General features: G+C 39.6%; 1 long non-coding RNA gene across 1 annotated transcript in view; it reads left to right on the top strand.

The window, feature by feature from the left end:
- The window catches only part of LOC148190429 (uncharacterized), a 38,963-nt gene that overhangs the window by 14,384 nt on the left and 6,083 nt on the right, over positions 1-18,496 (top strand). The gene's annotated exons all lie outside the window — the stretch shown is intronic.

Genomic DNA, 18,496 nt, shown 5'->3' with positions numbered 1-18,496 from the left:
ACCTCTAGTGGGGCGTGCTGTACACTACATACAATACATCCTCAATATGTCATCTCAGTACTTTTAACAAAAAGAGGAGTATTTGTTTTTTTGATGATACTGAAAATCATATTGTCTGGATTTCTAAATACTCTGCAATCTTGTAATACCTTTATACTGTCAAAGCCTAGCCATGCTGAGTGCTATAAATTAATGCAACTAAAGCGCACCTACTAAAAAAAATAGCTGCTCATTCGTAGCTACAATGGCTACAGAGACACCATGTGGGGATGGCTTTGATTAGTCAGCACAGACTACGTTTGCCTTCTCCTACAGGTTCATATTGATAGTGAAGGAAACATTAAGGAGGCCACAGAAAGGCTTAGTTTTCTCCTTTTCAGGGACAAATATAGCAGCTATCTCAACTGCAAATCAGTCTTGTTTGGTACTTACTCCATTTATCTCATAAATTACAAATGATTTATGTGGATAGTGGAAGAACAATTAACAATAACCTCTATTACACCTTAGGGGAGCTGAAAGAGTACTGTGCACTGGCACAGCAACAGTGGATGCTAAATTCCAAACATAGGACCTGCAACACTATACCTCACTGGCTCTTTTATAAAAATATATATTTAACAGATATTTTAGCTGCAACAGGCTGCAGCAACCATGACACCCATTTTATGCCTGCTCCACTGGAGTGTGCATTATAGCACTAAGACTCATGGCTGCATGAGCAGCTACCAAAATCCCCCTTTTAAGCTCAACAAATATTATCAATTCAGTATGCCAATACGGTGAGGAAAATATGCTGACAGACAGGAGGAGGAAGAGAGAGACAGAGGGAGAGAGAGATTAAAAAGGGAGAGATGAATAGAAAGGGGGTGCATGAACAGACACAGAAGGGGATGAAGCATGTTTGGCTCTTGGTGCTCTAGTAACTGAAGCAGCTGTCATGATCACCTGACGGCAACACACACACACTCACACATACACACGCACACACAAATGCACAAATACACACACATTCATTATTTAAAAATTCTGAGGAAATTGCAAAGTGTCACATTCATATTCTGGAGACTTACCCTAACCATAGCCACTGCCTAACTAAACCCAATCCTAACCTTAACCAGCAACCCAAAATTCAGTGACATGACTTTTGGCAAACCATCCCTAATGAACAGTTCCTAAGTCTGGTGTGGGTCTCCGAGGGGAACTTAAGTCATGCCAGCACTCACAGTCCAGGACACATACACCATAACACACCACACATAAAGAAACACACCATCTCTTTGCTTACTGTAGCTACCTCCACAGCATTATGTAAGTGCTCTGCTTGCTGGCTCATGCCTTTGATTGGGAACTGGGACATAAGAAACACAAACAAAAATGTACAAACAAACACACACGCAAACTGAATGCTTTTACAACCCACATATTTAAATTGTTCTCTGTTGTATAGGATTGTGGGTGTGTGGAAAATTATACCTGTATTGTACTATATAGGTTTTGGTCACTTCATTTTCTTGGAAACTCCAACAAAACACAAATATTTACCCATCCACAATCAAGTGACATATTGAGCTAATATTTATAATGTTCAATTTCTGTTCTAACTTCCCGAGGGGTGTTAACTGAGCTGTATGTTTAATACCAGAGATATGATTTTTTCCTGATTATTCTGGAATTATGGATTTTGTGATCTGAAAATATGATCCACATGAATCATCCAAATCTGTAAAAAATGTGTTATCTTTGGAGTTCGGGTTGGGGGTGTTAGGGGCTGCCTGAGTGAAATGCAGAGAATTTGAGAATCTCTAGGCCGAAGTACGTGATTATTTTTATTTCTTTTCTAAATATCAACACTGAAGTTTGTTGGTGTTCAGCTCGAGCTCACTGTGCTGATTTTAAAAGGATGGCAGTGAGCAGAAGGAAGGCAACTGGTGCCATATTGGCTGTTTTAGTGAGTACAAAGAGAGGACTCACTGGGAGAAATAACATAATTGGGATTTCACTCTAAAAAGGGAAACCTACTAGTGAGAGGGGTTTGCAGTGGCATTATGCGCATTGTTTGACGTGAACTTTTTACATGTTCAAATTGCACAGATATATAGCCTACAAGTTAGTTAAAATAAAACTACACATCTGTTACCTGCCTCTAAACTGCCAATGGGTTGGTAAATGCCAGTAAGTAGTTGGCACCATAAAGTGGGATGGAACCAGCTAGCATGCCGTCTGCTTTAACTTTACTTGAAAATAAAACAGTGGATAGCACACTTAAGGGGGGCTGCAAATCCTGCAGAGGAATGGAGTTTGTAGTTGAATTATGTGCTTGTTTTTGGTGCAACGTTATGTTATGAAAAAATCATGTACATTTAGTTGTTTATTTGCAGTGCTGTACACAATACAAGCAGCCATAGATGCCAGCTAAGGAAAACAGTTGTGTTACTGGAGATAAATATGTGAAAATGATTTGATGGGTGCCTTATTTTTGGAGACAGCTTTATATTTTGCTGCTATTTTGGCTCTTTGCCAGTTTTTTCCATACCTGATCACTGAGGTAGTAGCTGCTGGTCAGTATTTTACTGGACAGCATTGTATTGAAATGTGCTTCTAATATTCCGACCCCCACAACAGCACGACAAACTACAACATCATCAATAAATTTGGAGTTAAACTAAAACCTCTCTGACAGTGTCAATCAAAAAACATTATTGTCTTTATAAAAGTGGAATTTACAGCTGAGCTGTTGGATTGCATTTGACTACTCAAAATTGAATGTGGTTTGTTTTATATTAAAGTATGAAATTAGAGTTGGGATTAAAGATCGGGGCTTTTTGAAAAATCTTTACTGTACTGTTCATTCCTTCAACAGTTCATTCCTTTAACAGTGTCAAGAGACGAACACTCTTAGTCAACCACAATCCTCATGGAACTATATTTACTTTGCTCCAGAACCAGTGATGAGGCCTTATCATGAATATATAGTTGTGTGTTAGGGGTGGTTTCTAATTTTTTTACACCTTCATACCTTCCTGAAAGTTCACTAGGACATATGGTAAATAAAGGTATTAGCGTACAGCAAGTACAAGTACAAAAAGTTTCTTTCTTTTTTTCACTACAAGTAGAATTTACAGCTGAGCTGTTGGATTGCATTTAATATTACAAACTCTTTTTGTTTTCAGCTCTGGCATGCAGTATGATAATATTATACGTTTATATAATCACAAAATGAAAATTGACAAAAGATCATTTTAATGAATCATTGCCCAGACCTTCACCATTCGCGGCTGCCAAACTGCAACCGCTGCATTCCTTATAAATATATGGATTTTGCCTTTAAATATGAGTGCTATCCCTGCTTCCAGTGTTGCACAACTGCTGTGTCTGTGTGTTTGTGTGAGTGTGGGGTGATACTACGTTTGTGTGTCATTTCTAAGCACATAATGCAACATTTTGAGCCGCCCTACTCCAGCTTGCAAAGATCAGTGCAGCTCTTTTTTATTTTCTCTGGGTTGGAGCACCCCAGTCAAGCACATGCACATAGACATTCAGTACACGCTCACAAACATGTTTCAATTATTCGCAGGACCACTGAGCATGTAGCTTAGTCCTGAGGTTGAAATGTCTGAACATAGTCAAGGACTTGCTGTGTACAATTTTATTGCATCTTGTTGTTGTCTTGCACTCTGTGTGTATATGAAAGCAAAGAGAATAACAGGTACGGGTGACTGCATAGCTGACCCTCATATTACTAGAAAGAGCAAGAAAAGTGTATTTGTGTGTGTGTGTGTGTGTGTGTGGTCCTCTTGACAATGATTGGCCATGACAGGGGAAGTGTACGGGCCTGCTGCCAGAAGCAACAGCATCTTGCCTCCACACAAACAAATATATACTCACACAGTTCCATCATATCTTCACTAAACATTTTGACTTAAAACATTTTTTGGTCTTTTTTTGCTTGAATTTACCCTAAATTTTGTAGATTGTCTCCTTTTTGCAGTGATTTTTTTCATTCCTTCTTCCTCAACTTCTTTTATTTCCTGCTTGTCATTGTTAATTATTTTTCTCAAAATCTAAAACATAACAAAATATACTGTTGGTAAAATAAAAGTATTACATAGTCATGTTCCCCCTTGCCCACATAAAGTGTAGAGTAAAGTATTGATCAGAAAATGTAGTAAGCCTCCAGCATCCTGACCAATCTCATCTTATGATTGCTTTACTTTGTAGATGACAGCTTAAATATTGGTCACACCCATTAACTGTATGGCATTTGGTGTTGAAGGCTAATGGTGTATTTCATAAAACACATTTTCTGTTATGTTAGCACCGGTGGTCTTTGTTTCAGAAAAGTTGGCCTACCTTTGCTATAAAACCCTGTAGAAAGACCCTGATCCTTATTTATTTATGTAGCTAGAACTGGGCGATGTAGCTTATCGATAATTTTTCAGTATTTTTTAGGCTATTCCACAATATAAGATCTCCAGATACATTTTCTTGAAAATAGCATGCACTGAATTCTAATATGGTGGCCAATTCAGAATTTTTATAGATGATGATCTTAAAGAATATGAAGCATGTAGATCATTGAAAAAGGCAAAAAAAAAAAAAAAAACACATTAAAGGACCAATGTAGGATTAAGGGGCAGATATATGCAGAAATGGGGTATAATATTCTTAAGTTTTCATTTGTCTATAATCACCCAAAAATGAGAATTATTGTGTTTGCGTTACCTTAGAATCAGCTGTTTATTTTTTCATATGGAGTAGGGGTGGGTGATACATTGAGTATACCCAAGATATCACAGCTTTTTCTATGTGCATGACTATGTCGGAACCATTAAGTATAAATTGACATGTCATTTTTATAAGCCATTGGCGTTTCGGTTCTCTCACTCTCCTCTACGGCTTTCTGCCTCTCACAGACACACACACACACACACAAAGCAGGGCTTTTTGTAGGGCTCCAGACGGTGACTATTTAGTCACATTTTGTGACCATGGAACATTACTGCGATTTGCAAATACTATTAGTATAGGAACTGGAGAGCTGATAGTCTTCTTCCAGCATACAGCAATTAATCATCATGTTAAACGGCCCTGCAGTATCAGTCTAACTTAATGAGTGGCAGTAATGTGAGCAGGTGAGGCGTGTGTTTGTATTTGCAGAGCTCCAGTCACAACTATTTAGTCTCATTTTGTGACCACAGAGCACCAGTGCAACTTGAGAATATTAGTAATGTATAAACTGGAGAGCTGTTTGTTTGTTGCTCGCTCACAGTGTCTAAATCCTCACGGTTAAAGGTGGTGTGGCTGTATCTGTTTAACTGTCTGCTAATGCTAACACCCATTTGTTGACTGGAACCTTCAAGTCCACAGCAAAAACATTAACACTTTCTGTCTAAGACAGGCCACTTCCCTCAAAATAAAAGCACCATGGGTCCTGCTCTGATTTTTTATTTTTAACAACAATATATTTTAAAATTGAATTAGAAAAGTACTTTATTTAACTTCCTTATAACCATATTTGAATAAATGCGATAACAGTAGTGTATTCAACTTTATTATACAGAAGTAGCTACTTTATTTAACTTTATTGTAACTGCAGTTCATTCGGTAATTTTGTGTTTTAGTAGTTAACAATGTGCTATATATATATATACATACATATATATATATATATAACACTAAACCCAACACACTGGACCTTTAATGCATTATAATGTATTATTTATCAGAAAAAAATATCAAGTATAATAGTGAAACACTGACAGTACTATTTTACTTTGCAATGACTACTTTTAGTCAGTGTTGCTATAATATATATTTTTACTGTGGTACACTAGTTGTAGTAGTAGAGGAATTAGGGCTGAACGATATGGAGAAAATCAAACATTATAATATTTTTGACCAAATACTGTACCTCAATATCGGTATTGCGGTGATAATGTAGGGTTGACTATTGATGCTTTTACAATTTTTTTTTGATAAACTGTCGTCAGTAAGGTGGATATAAAAACTAAGTGGGTAAAGGCAAATGACAAAGCAATTAGAAAAGCCATACCATACAATTTCCATATTATAATATCCAAAATTTAAGACCAAAGTTAGTCTCATAAAGCAGTACTGATATATTGCCTTTGAATTTTGTTATCTGTTATTCTGAGATAGAGATAGATATAGTGAGATGACATAATTTAGCTATTGTCTGTGGTGGCAATGCTATCATAGTTAATGTTGCACTGAGCAAACTGTTTTCTGGCAGTATTGGAGTGCTGTTAGATCTGATTTTTCTTTCTCAAGTATTTAATTCTCTACATTAGACGAAAGCAGGCATTCCCATCTGTTCATTTAGGTGATTTTCTAAAAAAAACCTTCTACTATTGTCCGTATTGCCCACACCAGTTCTGAAAAGTGTGCAATTCTAAAGTTAACATCAGTTTCAAGAAACTGTCAAAGAGATTACATCGGGAATGGATAGCAAAAGTTCAGAAGGTGAGAAAATTGTTGCCATGTAAGGTCTCCACAGCGATTCTTAAAGTTTCAGCTAAGACAGCAGACCAGCACAAAAGTTATGCATTTACTGCGACCGTCTGACCTCCCACACAGGTAACCTTGAGTAAAGCTCAAAGACCGTACAAGTGTTGGATGCAGAAAACATAAGTAAAATATCTTCCACAAGTTAAAAAGTAAAGAATTTTTATTTGATATTGTGAGAAATAAAAAGCAGATCAGAGAGAGGGGAGAAACACTGGGGCTTTTATCTTGAATGTTGTAACTTTTAAGTTTGTTTTTTTTTTAAATTTATTGGATGAATTCAGAGGTGTAAGATTAAAGAGAGGAAGTGAGACAGAATGACACTGACCATGAACCAGCCTGAAAGAATAAGCCTTGTTAATACATGAAGTGAACCTCAACCTGCAGCTTCACCATGAATCAGGGCACACATGATACACCTGCATGTTGCAGAAAATGAAATACAATCTAAGCAGACATATAATGCATGCAGTGATAGCAAGTGTGTTGCAGATTTGAGTCTTTCTCATTAAACTGCCACTGGGGGATTTGATCCTCAGGACCTTGTGGGCAAAAGTCCTCTCCTCTAATTGTAAGGTCACAACCACAACCACTGTACTCTCATGTCCATGCATGCATATTAAAACTCACTCCATGCAGTAGTGATAGCTCTCTGCTGGACTTCAACAGCTCACTCATGTTACCACAGGCTCGATGGACCTGGGGCACTTTTGACCTCAAATACTGTCCTTACTGGGGATGTTGGCTGCCAGTCATCTAACTTGCTAGCCTTGATACAGCTGCAGATCAGCCAACAAAAAATGTAGTATAATAAGTAACAAAACGAATAAAATTAATTAGGATTGTCATATTGTTAATTACTCTCCACAGTGGTGATGACTTTCTAAACAAAGTACACGTTCTGTGGTTTGTTTCTTCCGAAAGTATAACTATGTTTTAGATAAACACATATGAAAACTTGTAATCTTTCAGTGAAAATTGTTGTTTTGAATCCAAAGTTGGTCATTTGTGTGATCCATGTAGCTCCAAGCTATGTCTGTGAGGACAGAGTCCCGAGGACTTAAATGAGATCCGTGCCTTCTGAGTCTGTCTTGGCTGCCCGCATATCTGCGCGGCTTGGCCTTCATACACAAAGCTGACATCAGAGAGCTAGTGCTGACAAAAGCCAACTGCTGTGTTGTACCTCACATTGTTGTGCGTCCGCTAGAAAGTTGCCCTGGAACACACCAAATCGAAAGCCAACAGCCACGTTCGTTCTGCACCTGCGTATGAAAAGGAGATACCCCTTTATACCAGCAGACATCATCATTCAAAACGCGAAACGGGAAGACCTCCATGATGCTAGTTAGCCAGTTAGCACATTAGCAGCACAATCTAATGTCGAAAGAACAAAGCATATTTACTGTGCAGCAGTGAACAGTAACACACATCATCAGGAAACATTTCTGTTGAGGGCTTAATGTTTCGAGAAAAACAGCCCTACCTTATATAACAAGTTTGATTCGATCTCACTCCCTCTTGACTTAAGCCCTTTGTTTACATTTTAAACGTACCTTTTCTCTGCTCCTGCGCTGAGCTGAATGGCCAATCAGAGTGATTTAATTCACAGAGGGGCTCCACTGCCAAAGTTGCTGATTCAACATGCTAAATTGGTGGGGAAAAAAAACCTGACCAATGGTGTAGTTCATACCGCTGGGATGAGGGCCGGGGATAAGGGCCGTGGGCCCTGCGTGGGTGGGCGTGACACACCAAACCATTCTCCCAGTTAAAAGTTAGTGCTGAGTTAGTGCACTGTTTGTACAATGACGAAACAGCTATTTTTAAGGTGGAAAAGGTACTTAATGTTCCTTTAAAACTCTTGTAGTAGCATTATGGTGATTTCATTTGGCTTATATGATGATGTGCAGAACTAGTGATGTTGAGTTGTTTTGATGTGTTAATATTACTTTAATGAGGTCTAACGTTAGGGAACTAGTTTTTCCAAATTCCATATTAATAACGATTCTCAGTTGGCTCTCTGTGTCTGCTTGTTAAACTATTTCCATATTGCCAATGATAAAGACATAAGTTGAGTTCCTTGGCTAAAAAGCCAACTAACTTAACATTGACGTTAACCTCCTTTTTCTTTATGCTAAGTTAATATTACAGGGTTTCCCAAACATTTCTTTATTTGTCGCGGCCTGCCACAAATACACATCCTCTGCCACAAATATATTTTCTAGCACTATTTAAATACTACAGTGCCATTATTCACCTCACCACACTCTTGCACAGAGCGTGCTGTTGTCACAGACAGAGCAGCAGAACATCAGGGGCAGTGAAAGTGAAACCTAACCGTTCATTGTGCAGGGTCTGAAAGTTTTCATTTACTCACTCTGTCTTTTCTCTCATCCATCGATCTGATCAGCACTGACCGGGTCAGCACATCAATTGTCCACCCAGCAACTCAAGCTGCTGCTGAGGGCTTAAAATAATTCACTAAGAGTTTTGCCTGAGCTACATTCATGGACCCACAGAAACGTCCAAATTTAGAATGGGCACAAAATGTTAAAGAAAGGTACACAATTATATTTTTTAAAAAGTGTGAGTTTGCTGACATCATCATCATCATTTCCAGCCCGTCACTTCAGCTTCCTTGACACATATGTTCTGATTCTGTGGGAAACACTGCATTAGCAAGGCTGATACTGTCATAACCATGACATGATTAAATCATTTGCTTTTGAATTTGTTTTGTAATGTGAGAAATATTTGCAAACTGATGGTGTAGACATTTGGCTTAAATGGACCTGCATTACTTATGATTTGGCTAAATGGACCTTTTGGTACAGACCGAGCCCTGATGATGCTCCTTCCGAATGGGGCAAGACACCCAAGTTTACTAAAAAATAGAGATAGTATTTTGAAATTACCTCGTGATAGTTTTTCTTTTATGTGATCAACATATGTACGCCATATCTAACTCCTGTATTTTAATTGTCCAAACAGCAGTTGCAAAAACTGTTAAGCGCAAAAATCATGTACATTTTTGGTAGTACACCCCTCCAAATTTTCATTGTCAGATTTCTTGAAGAAGGCTGACACACCAGGACACACTAAATGCTTTTGTTGTGTTATTGTGCTATCAACTAATGAGGGCTCACATGCCCTTTTGGCTCACTGTCGAACTGAGTGCCACAAGCAGAGAGTCTGCAACATTTTATCATCCCGCAGTATTAGTGTGCTACAGGTCTCAGAAAGTGAGACACCAACGGCAGGAGCAAAAGAGGCACTCGCACCTGAAAAGATAAGGCAGAAAATAAAAATGCCAGTGCCTCCATTTGACCGTGTGACAAATGTGGAGGGAGGTGTAAATGGTCAGGTCAGCGTTACACTGCTTTAAAGCTGAAGGTTTAACACTGGATAAATGGAGCTTCGGACAAACGGAGAGATGGTTTATGACAGTAAACACATCATGATGATTTTAGCAGCATTTTAATTGTGCAAAGTTAATTTTATCCCCTGAATGAGAACTGACAGTGTTAATGATTTTACACTTTGAATTCACCACTGCAGCTCAGAATAATTTCAGACATCTGTGTGATGAGAAGTGGAAATAAGAGTATAAGACTGTCTTTTTTTATAGAAAAATAATCCACACAGTGTTAATTGGCTCCCTGCAGGTAATTAGTTTCACTGTGTCGTCTCACATCATATGTAATACTTAATTAATGGACAATGACGCTCGTTATGAAAGGTTCTGTATGTGACATTCAGAGCATTGATATGGCAGCAAACTCGCTCATTGTAGAGAAAAAGGGGAAAATGGCATCCTGAGTAGAAAATGAAATTGCGCATTTTGTTTGTGTGTGTTGTAATCTGAGCCTCTCTGCGGTTTATTGTGGTAATCCGGTCTGGCGGCATGTGCATGTTAGTGCAGGTGTGTATCTCATTGCCAGCGCTTTTCACTGGGCTCATACGTTTGTTACTGCTGATATCGGGACAACGTGTGCACAGAAATGCACCTACCCTCAGTTCCACCCTGATCAACACCATTAGCTCTGTCAGCACTGTTTATGATATTTGCACCGTTACTTGCTGGGTCAGATACCCCCATGTTGAGTTGTGTGTAGACGCTCTATATTTTGCATAAAGCTTCTTAAATACTCAATTATGACTTTTTTGTTACATACTATATTATTACTTTTTATGTCATACCATACAATTACTTTTTTATGACATACTACACTATGACTTTTTGTGACGTACTACACTATGACTTGTTATATCATACTCAGCCCTGCCTCTTTCACATGAACATGATTCTGCTGGATAGGTAAACCTGGATTTGACTGAGTTACTTAGTAACCAGTTTGGTGGTACTGGTTATCCAGACAGTTAGGGTTAGTGTAGCTAGAATGGAAGGACACCTTAAGTATGCTTGCCTCATATTTTAGGGCCCTGGTCATGTTTTGTATATAAAATCTTAATTTTTTTTAACTAAGAACTGTAGCTGTCAAAGAACTTAAGCTGAGTAAAAAGTGCAGTATTTCCCTCTGAAATGTAGTTGAGTAGAAGTTCAATGTGTGGAGCTCGAAGTTGTACTTGACTTCAGTAAGTGCAGTCATTGAGTATTAGAGTACCTAGTTACATTACACCACTAAAGGCTAAACATTTTATATCTGAAAATGATACATTGTCTTGAAATCAAAAAATGGATGAATGCTTTCGAGTCTTGGCTGTGCCCTTTGCAGCTGATGGCTTGATGACTTCTGAGTCAGGGTGCGAAGTTGAATTTGAAGTGGCTGATTACGATGAAGCGTCCTTCTCTGAATCTGCCCTCTTAGCCTGAGGAGGTGCAGACACCTGTTCACCGTGAATTGGCAGTTCAGCGCAAAAAGTCAAGAAGAACATCTGATGCCTGAAACAGGCAGGTGAGGAAAACCTGGTGTGCTGCCTTCACATAATAATCTCAGTGAGACAGCTTGCCCCTACACATCAAGTGAAAAATGAAAATTACCAACAGGCTCGACAGCTTCTTTTGTCTGTGTGATTTCCACATGTTGACATGCATCAAGGACATTGCTGTTTCCAAGGAGCTCAAAATTCATCTGCATGTGGTTTGGGAGAAAATAAGGCACATTATTGTCAGTGTGTGCATAATGGTGCATTCTGCAACACAGATATACACCAGAATAAATTTGTTATTCTGGTTTTAATGATACACTTTGCCAAACTGTCACTCCATCTATCTGCTTTCCTGTCGCTGTCTCTTCTTCCAGCTGCAGCCTCTCTTCTTTCATGTCTCTTGTGTTTTCTCAGCCACCTACAGTCAGTGAAGCAACTGTATGGGCTCCTGCTTGTTGGCTCCTCGCCAGTGGCACTAGTTTTAGCTCTGAATTGTGTTTTCTATGTGTGTGTTCGTATGTGTGACAGAGAGAGAGAAATGAAAGAGTAAGCACGTGCAAAAGATAAAGAGAGGGCAGGAGGCTTGCAAAGTGTCAACGTGAGTATGCCTGGCTGTCTGGGTGGGTGTGCCTATGAAGCTGCAAAATCATTTAAATTGGGAAAGGAATGCAGGAATGCTCGCTAGTGATTCTGATCGGAGCCAAATTTCTCTGTCAGAAAAATCCCCAACCAGCCTCCTTGCAATTTCACAGTGATTGGAGAAGGAGTGAAAAAAATGAGAGAGGGAGGAGAGACTGAGAAAGAGAAGAAATAGAGGAAGAAAGGGGGTAGAAATGAATAGAAAGTGGAGCGATACAAGTTAGAGGGAGATAGAGGCAGACAGACTGAGGAGACTTCATTTTTGTTAGTAATTCAGCTGTTGGGGGTAGAGGAGCAGTGCTGTCAAATGAGTCTACCATGGTTTTTTTTTTTTTTTTTTTAAATCAGCATTCCTGGAATAAGCAACCGAAGTTAACAATCCCACATCATTCACATTGTCTTCCTTTCTCACAGACTCCATTCAAACTACCCTTTCTAAGTTTCACTTGTCAATTTCCCTGCCCACTCTCTCTCCTCCATTTCCACTGAGAGCAGGGCAACACAGGCTCAGACACATGATGAGTCGCATTCATAAATGTGAGCAATCTGGGGACTCCAATCATACGAACTTTCATGTCTGTAATGTGAAGTGAAGACGAGAGCTTGCATGGGCTTTTAGGTTTTTATTAAACAATGAGGCATTGTACGACCCCTTCCAACATAGCTTTACTGAGAGCACATCCTACGCGTTCAGTCTAGAAAATGATTGCATGGTGTTGACACAAACAATGCCTCTGGATTTAATGCATGTGAGAGTCCACAGTCCTAGCAGAGTGGCATTAGAGCTGCAGAGTGGAATGGCAAGTAGGTGCGCTGTCCTTGGACCAGAGATCCAGGGTTTAAGTCCCCATGTTGACAAGCATCTGCCCTGCTGAAGCCTCCAACAGCCAGACACTGAGTCACTATGAGCTCCAGGGGAGCTGCTGTGTAGATGAGCTACCTGGCTTCCCTGCAGAGAGAAGCATGTTTTTCTGCAATGCATCACTTAATATCACTAGAAATAAACCAGATGTGAACATTAAGCTTGCCTCCTTGTTAAGATGAGTCATTTCCTACTGCAAATGCAGCCTTTACGTTTACAGAATGAGTTTTGAACATGAGTTGGTGATTAAACTAACGCAAGATTTTTTTTTCACAAGAATCATGTCTGAAGAAAAGATATCCAATGATTGGATTAATAGTCAGCATGAATCTAATCTGCTCTCATCTCATGAGACTATTTTGGTAGCCGAGCCAGCCAAAGACTAGTACATACAGATAAATTGATACGATTATAGTTATACCAATGCCATTATCGATTCTGCTTGTTGGTCCAATTCTCCCTAATTGATTCTTGATTTATCATCGGTGTGGGAAAAGAATAGTCCCACACAGGCTTTCTGCATTATCAGCAACAATCTATCATCATCTAAAAAGGATGGAATGAGAGAGTATTTGTACAGTGTTTGTTTTTATTCATATTTTCTTAGTTAAAGAAAAAAACCTTCTCTGCCTGTGTGACACTAATGTTGCTTTAACACAGGATCTTTACCCTCAGTAACGGACATGCTGCCCTGTTGGGAGGCAGTCGTGTATAGAGTGTCAGACACATGGCATTCCTTGAATTTAAGCCCATATTGCACAGAAAGATGTTTTAGCATATGACTGGTGTCTCTACACTATTTTGAAATGGTCAGTTTAACAGACATTATAAGCAGCGCTGTAGTCGTCTTGCTTTGTGAAATGAAGCCAGGCTGTGGACCATCTATTCCTCTCAGCCATGATTCTTTCAGGTTTCACTCATGAAAATTAGAAAAACTAATTTCAAGGCCTGGAAATGGTTTGGAATTAACAGAATGTTTTGGACAACTTTTGAAGATACATTGTTTTGGCTAAATATTTTTAAAAATTCCAAAGCACGTTTCAAGTTATGCGTAAATGTTCCTTGTGCTACTGTTTTAAAATGTAGTGCTGCGCTGCATGTCAGTTGAAACGTTACTAATATTATGTGATACACATAGACCAGACAAGCATCGTGCAGTTGTCAAGGCTACGGTATCACAGATGCTCATGTTCAGGCAGGGTCGCAAAAAACTATTTTTATATATTTTCACACACCTGATATTTGTTCAAAAAAATGTAAATGCATACACACACAAAATTTCAATCCAAACACATCAAATTGCAGGATCTTTTGGTTTCTGTCCCCCAAAAAGGGACATGATCTTGACGTTTTGTGACGTACCGATATGTGCTTTTCTGGTCAGTTGATATTTGCAGCTATTTGGCGGCAGGAAAGTCAACACAGTACAGTTTGCAAGGACTAGGAAGTTTGCTTATCTGCAGATGCCTGAGAGTTATGTGTTTATTTATGTTTACCTGTATCACTGTAGGTCTACCTATTGTAAAGTCATGGGAATGGAGTAAAATATTTTTTAGAAGTTTAGAACGTTAATTGGTGAAAATGTGTGGGAACTCACCTCCTTCTTGTTACACGTTTCCAGCAAGTTTGACATCTTTGTTTTGCATTTCCTGTCAGGAAAACACGCCATTACTGTGAAAAGGAATTTATGTGTCGGAGGCATGTGATTGCGATGGATCTGACAATGTGGAACGAGTTCTAGATTCTCTATTAGTACAGCCGTAGAGCTGTTGTATATGTAAAAGCAACTCAACCGCTTAAATTTTTTCCCACGTTTTTCACATTGTCTCTCCTTCCCTCCTCATTTCTCTGTCTCATCCTCCTCACCTCTGTCCCTGCCCTTTGCTCTTTCTGTGATCAGCTTGACTTCATATTGTCTGTATGACTTCATTTGTATTGCTCAGAACAAACGTCGCAGTAGTAAAGCTGGGGGCACAGTGGAGGATTACTGGGCTGATTTAGTCTAGATTTGCCACCAATCTGAGGGGAAATCCCGACCAGAGGTTGGACAAGAACGATGGTCAGCCAGGATTATCTGGTAGCGTGAGGGGTTTACAAATTCAATCTATAGCGCTCTGATCAATGAGCAGACACAGTCCAGCTATCTTGATTATGTCAGACTTTTTATTTACCATCCAGCATTTGCCGATTGACTTTCTTGATTGGTGTGAGAGCTCCTGTGAGATTGGAGGTGCTGACATGGTTGATGAATCAGAAACAAGCAGGTTTATTTCAGTGTGTGACATCCCACTGTGGTCTGATTGTAGTGAGAGACATAAAAGGTGCCAACAATGTGTATCTGATGCAGTGCACTTTCAGAATCAGGTCCCATTTTATAGTCCAGAGGTTTAATCAATTCACCTTTTTTGTCTCCCTCTCTCATCTTCTCTCCAGCTTGTTTCCCTCTTTCCCTCTCTTCTTCCTCCTTTTGTCTCCCAAATCTCGTCCTCTCCGTTATTGCTCCCTCTCTGCACTCTCTCAACTTTCTACCCCTCCCTCTCTGCACTACCCTCACCTTCCTTACCTTTCTCCTATAGCTCTCTTTCTCCTCCCAACAAAATAAAGAAATGATCATCTTGGGTAAAACAGCGAGACAGGCTTGCAGAATACCACGGTGCTTGTTTCTCCTCTTTCACTCTGTCATTTATTAGTTCCTCTTTTGCCTCTTTCCTCCTTTCCTTGGTCCTCACATCCCTCCTCCTCTTTCTTTTTGGCAAAAATCAGCAGTAATCAATATCATCATCGCAATAATTGTCAGCATTTACCACCACAATGTAAATTGCAAATTAAAAATGTCTACGTGTATGTACATGTGTGCATCATAGCAGTATTTTAAAATGTGGCTCTCTCAGTGCACACCCACAAAATGTCTCTGCTCCTAGTTTATCTCATTGTTTGAACAGCGCTGCTTTAATTAGGACAGGCCTGTCTATCCGTGTGTGTGTGTGTGTGTGTGTGTGTGTGTGTGTGTGTGTGTGTGTGTGTGTGTGTGTGTAAGTGTGTGTAAGTGTGTGCATGTGCCTAAAAGTGAGTAACAGTGTCTGAGTGTGTGTGCATGTTACCATAGTGCCCCCATGTGGACAACTTTAGAAGATCATATATTCTATAGTCTTGTTTTTCTACACACCCATACACACACACACACACACACACACACACACACACACACACACACACACACACACTCACACTCCAATGACACGGTGTTATATTTGGAAACACAATTTCATGCTATCAGTACTGGCTAGCTATTCCATTTAGATAGCAGCCATCTATATGTGTGTGTATATGTGCGTGTGTACTTACGCTCGTGTGCGCGGCTGATGCGTCTGCACGTATGCATCTGTTTGTGTGTCTGTGAGTGCGCAAGCTGTCTGAGCGTTTAACAGAGATGGGTCCTTTTCTCCAAGTTTATTGAAATTAAAAGTTGGTTGTCATGGTAACATTTGGATTCTCAGTAATTATGTTGATTAAAAATGTGAAAATTAATTAAAAAGTCAGGAAAATGATCTCACAGCAGATGATCAGCGAAACATCAAAATGATTCAGATCTCTGTCTCCCCCCGCCCCCCCGCTCTCTCTAATACACACAAGTCTCGTCCCCTTCCTTTCTTTCTCTGTTGCACTTCAGAATTCCTTTATTGCCACGCAACACTGAATTATCTACATTCATCGCTCACACGCTTTGTCTCTGTCTGTTACTTTCACACTTTCACGATTTATGACATGAGATTTGTCTTCATGTCCAAAAAGCACGACAACAGCAGTGATAGCAAAAATAACTTGCACCCAAAACAGCACCCCTTACTTTCTGCGTTTCGTTCAATCAGTCTACTCATTCTCAACTTGTTAACAAGCTTGACAAGACTTGTCTCATGCCGCCAGAGCAGACGCATCAGCAGCAAAAGTAACGCAAAACAACAGCAATCTTGCAGTCTCACTTTCTCTCTCTCTCAGTCTCTCCATTACTCGGGTTTTTCTCACAATCCATCTCTTGTTCTCGGTCCCTTTCTCTCTGACAGAATGAATAAACAGGCTCAGCAAAGTGTAATCTCTTTCTTTTATTAGCAACGGCAAACACAGAAACAATGAAGTTACCCTCCTCCCCTCCCTCTCTCCTCTCCGTCTGCTCTTCTCCTCTCATCAGCTTTAATGAACCACAAATCTCATCAGCCATCTTTTCATCAGCTCTGCCATCACTACTTCCTGCACTTTAAACCTGACTACTTACAGCAGCGTAGTGTCTTTCTGCTGTTGGCTGCTTGACCAGGAGGATTATACATAATTGATATTTAGCTGTAAAGTAGAATACATGTAGATTTTCCACAGATGCGTGATAACAGTCAAAGTTGGTTTTAAGCAGAAATCGGTTCTGACAGTTTTCAGTGGCGCCAGTGTTAGTGTGACAGTGCTGCTCCACGGCTCTGGTTTACTAAGTGGTGATTCACTGCCAGCTGATCCTCGGCATGTTCAATATCTCACCATGGTGATGTTAAGGAGGACGGTGTTATATATTTGCAGCCAGCAGTTGACAGAGGTGGGAGCATAATTATGGCTTTGTACAGCCCGACCTATTTCTCTCTGTACCTGTGTTAACACCGTCTTTGTGAAAATCTGTATAATTTCCTAAAGCTCCACATGGTAACTTTTTTGAAAATGACTTTTTGTCATATTTGCTGAAACTGTCACTATATTCACACAGCACTAAATGAGACCGTCTGTGGAAAAAAATCATGTCCTTCCTTCTCCTGTTGCCTGTAATGGTATTTGCTCGAATTTACCATGGCGCACTGAAAACAACCGGTCAGAGCCGGTAAGTCTCTTACACCTCTGTCAATCACTTTGTGAACTGTGGTCAGCGCAGGTCTAATAAAAGATCAAAAGATCAAATGATATTCTGTTACTGCATTGCCTATTTCTCGCCTAAAATGTTTTCGGAAACATGTTAGTGTACTCTTTAGCTGTAAAATGAGAGAGTTTGGGACTCGGCCACCATGTTGAAAATAGTCAAGCAATGCACCAAGCACCCCTGGCTGAACCAACTTTCTCATTTTACATTAATCGATGTTTCTGAAAATGTTGAGTAGAGAAAGAGGCAATGCAGTAACGGAGTCTTCATTCATATTTGATCAGTGCTGCCTAGTTTGACAGTTTGATCGCAGTTCATGAGCAGTGATTGAAATTATTGTCAGCTGCAATAGAGACTGCTTGGCTCTGATTGGTTGTTTACATTGCCATTAATAGCGCTACAAGGAGGTAGAAAAACATGATTTTTTTTCATAGATTATCTTTCTCATTCACTGCTGTGTGGACAGAGTGACAGTTTGATGTAATAAAAAGTTATTTGTGTCAAAGTTTCAGCCTGTAGCTTCAAGGATGTATTAAAAAGTGAATAGTATGAATATTCATCTTGTTGGTTGTTTGCAGTGCTGCTAAACCCATGTTGTTTTGTGCATGAACATCCTGAGGAAAGCATGTGAGCAAGATTTTCTGAGACACGTTAATGAAATCTCTCATGTAAAATCCACGTCTCACAACCGT

The sequence above is a fragment of the Plectropomus leopardus genome, chromosome 1, assembly GCF_026936395.1.
Source record: "Plectropomus leopardus strain MGB_pleo_1.0 chromosome 1, ASM2693639v1, whole genome shotgun sequence".
Lineage (NCBI taxonomy): Eukaryota > Metazoa > Chordata > Actinopteri > Perciformes > Serranidae > Plectropomus > Plectropomus leopardus.
Note: the sequence above shows the minus strand (reverse complement) of the source record. Positions and strands in the feature narration are given on the sequence as shown.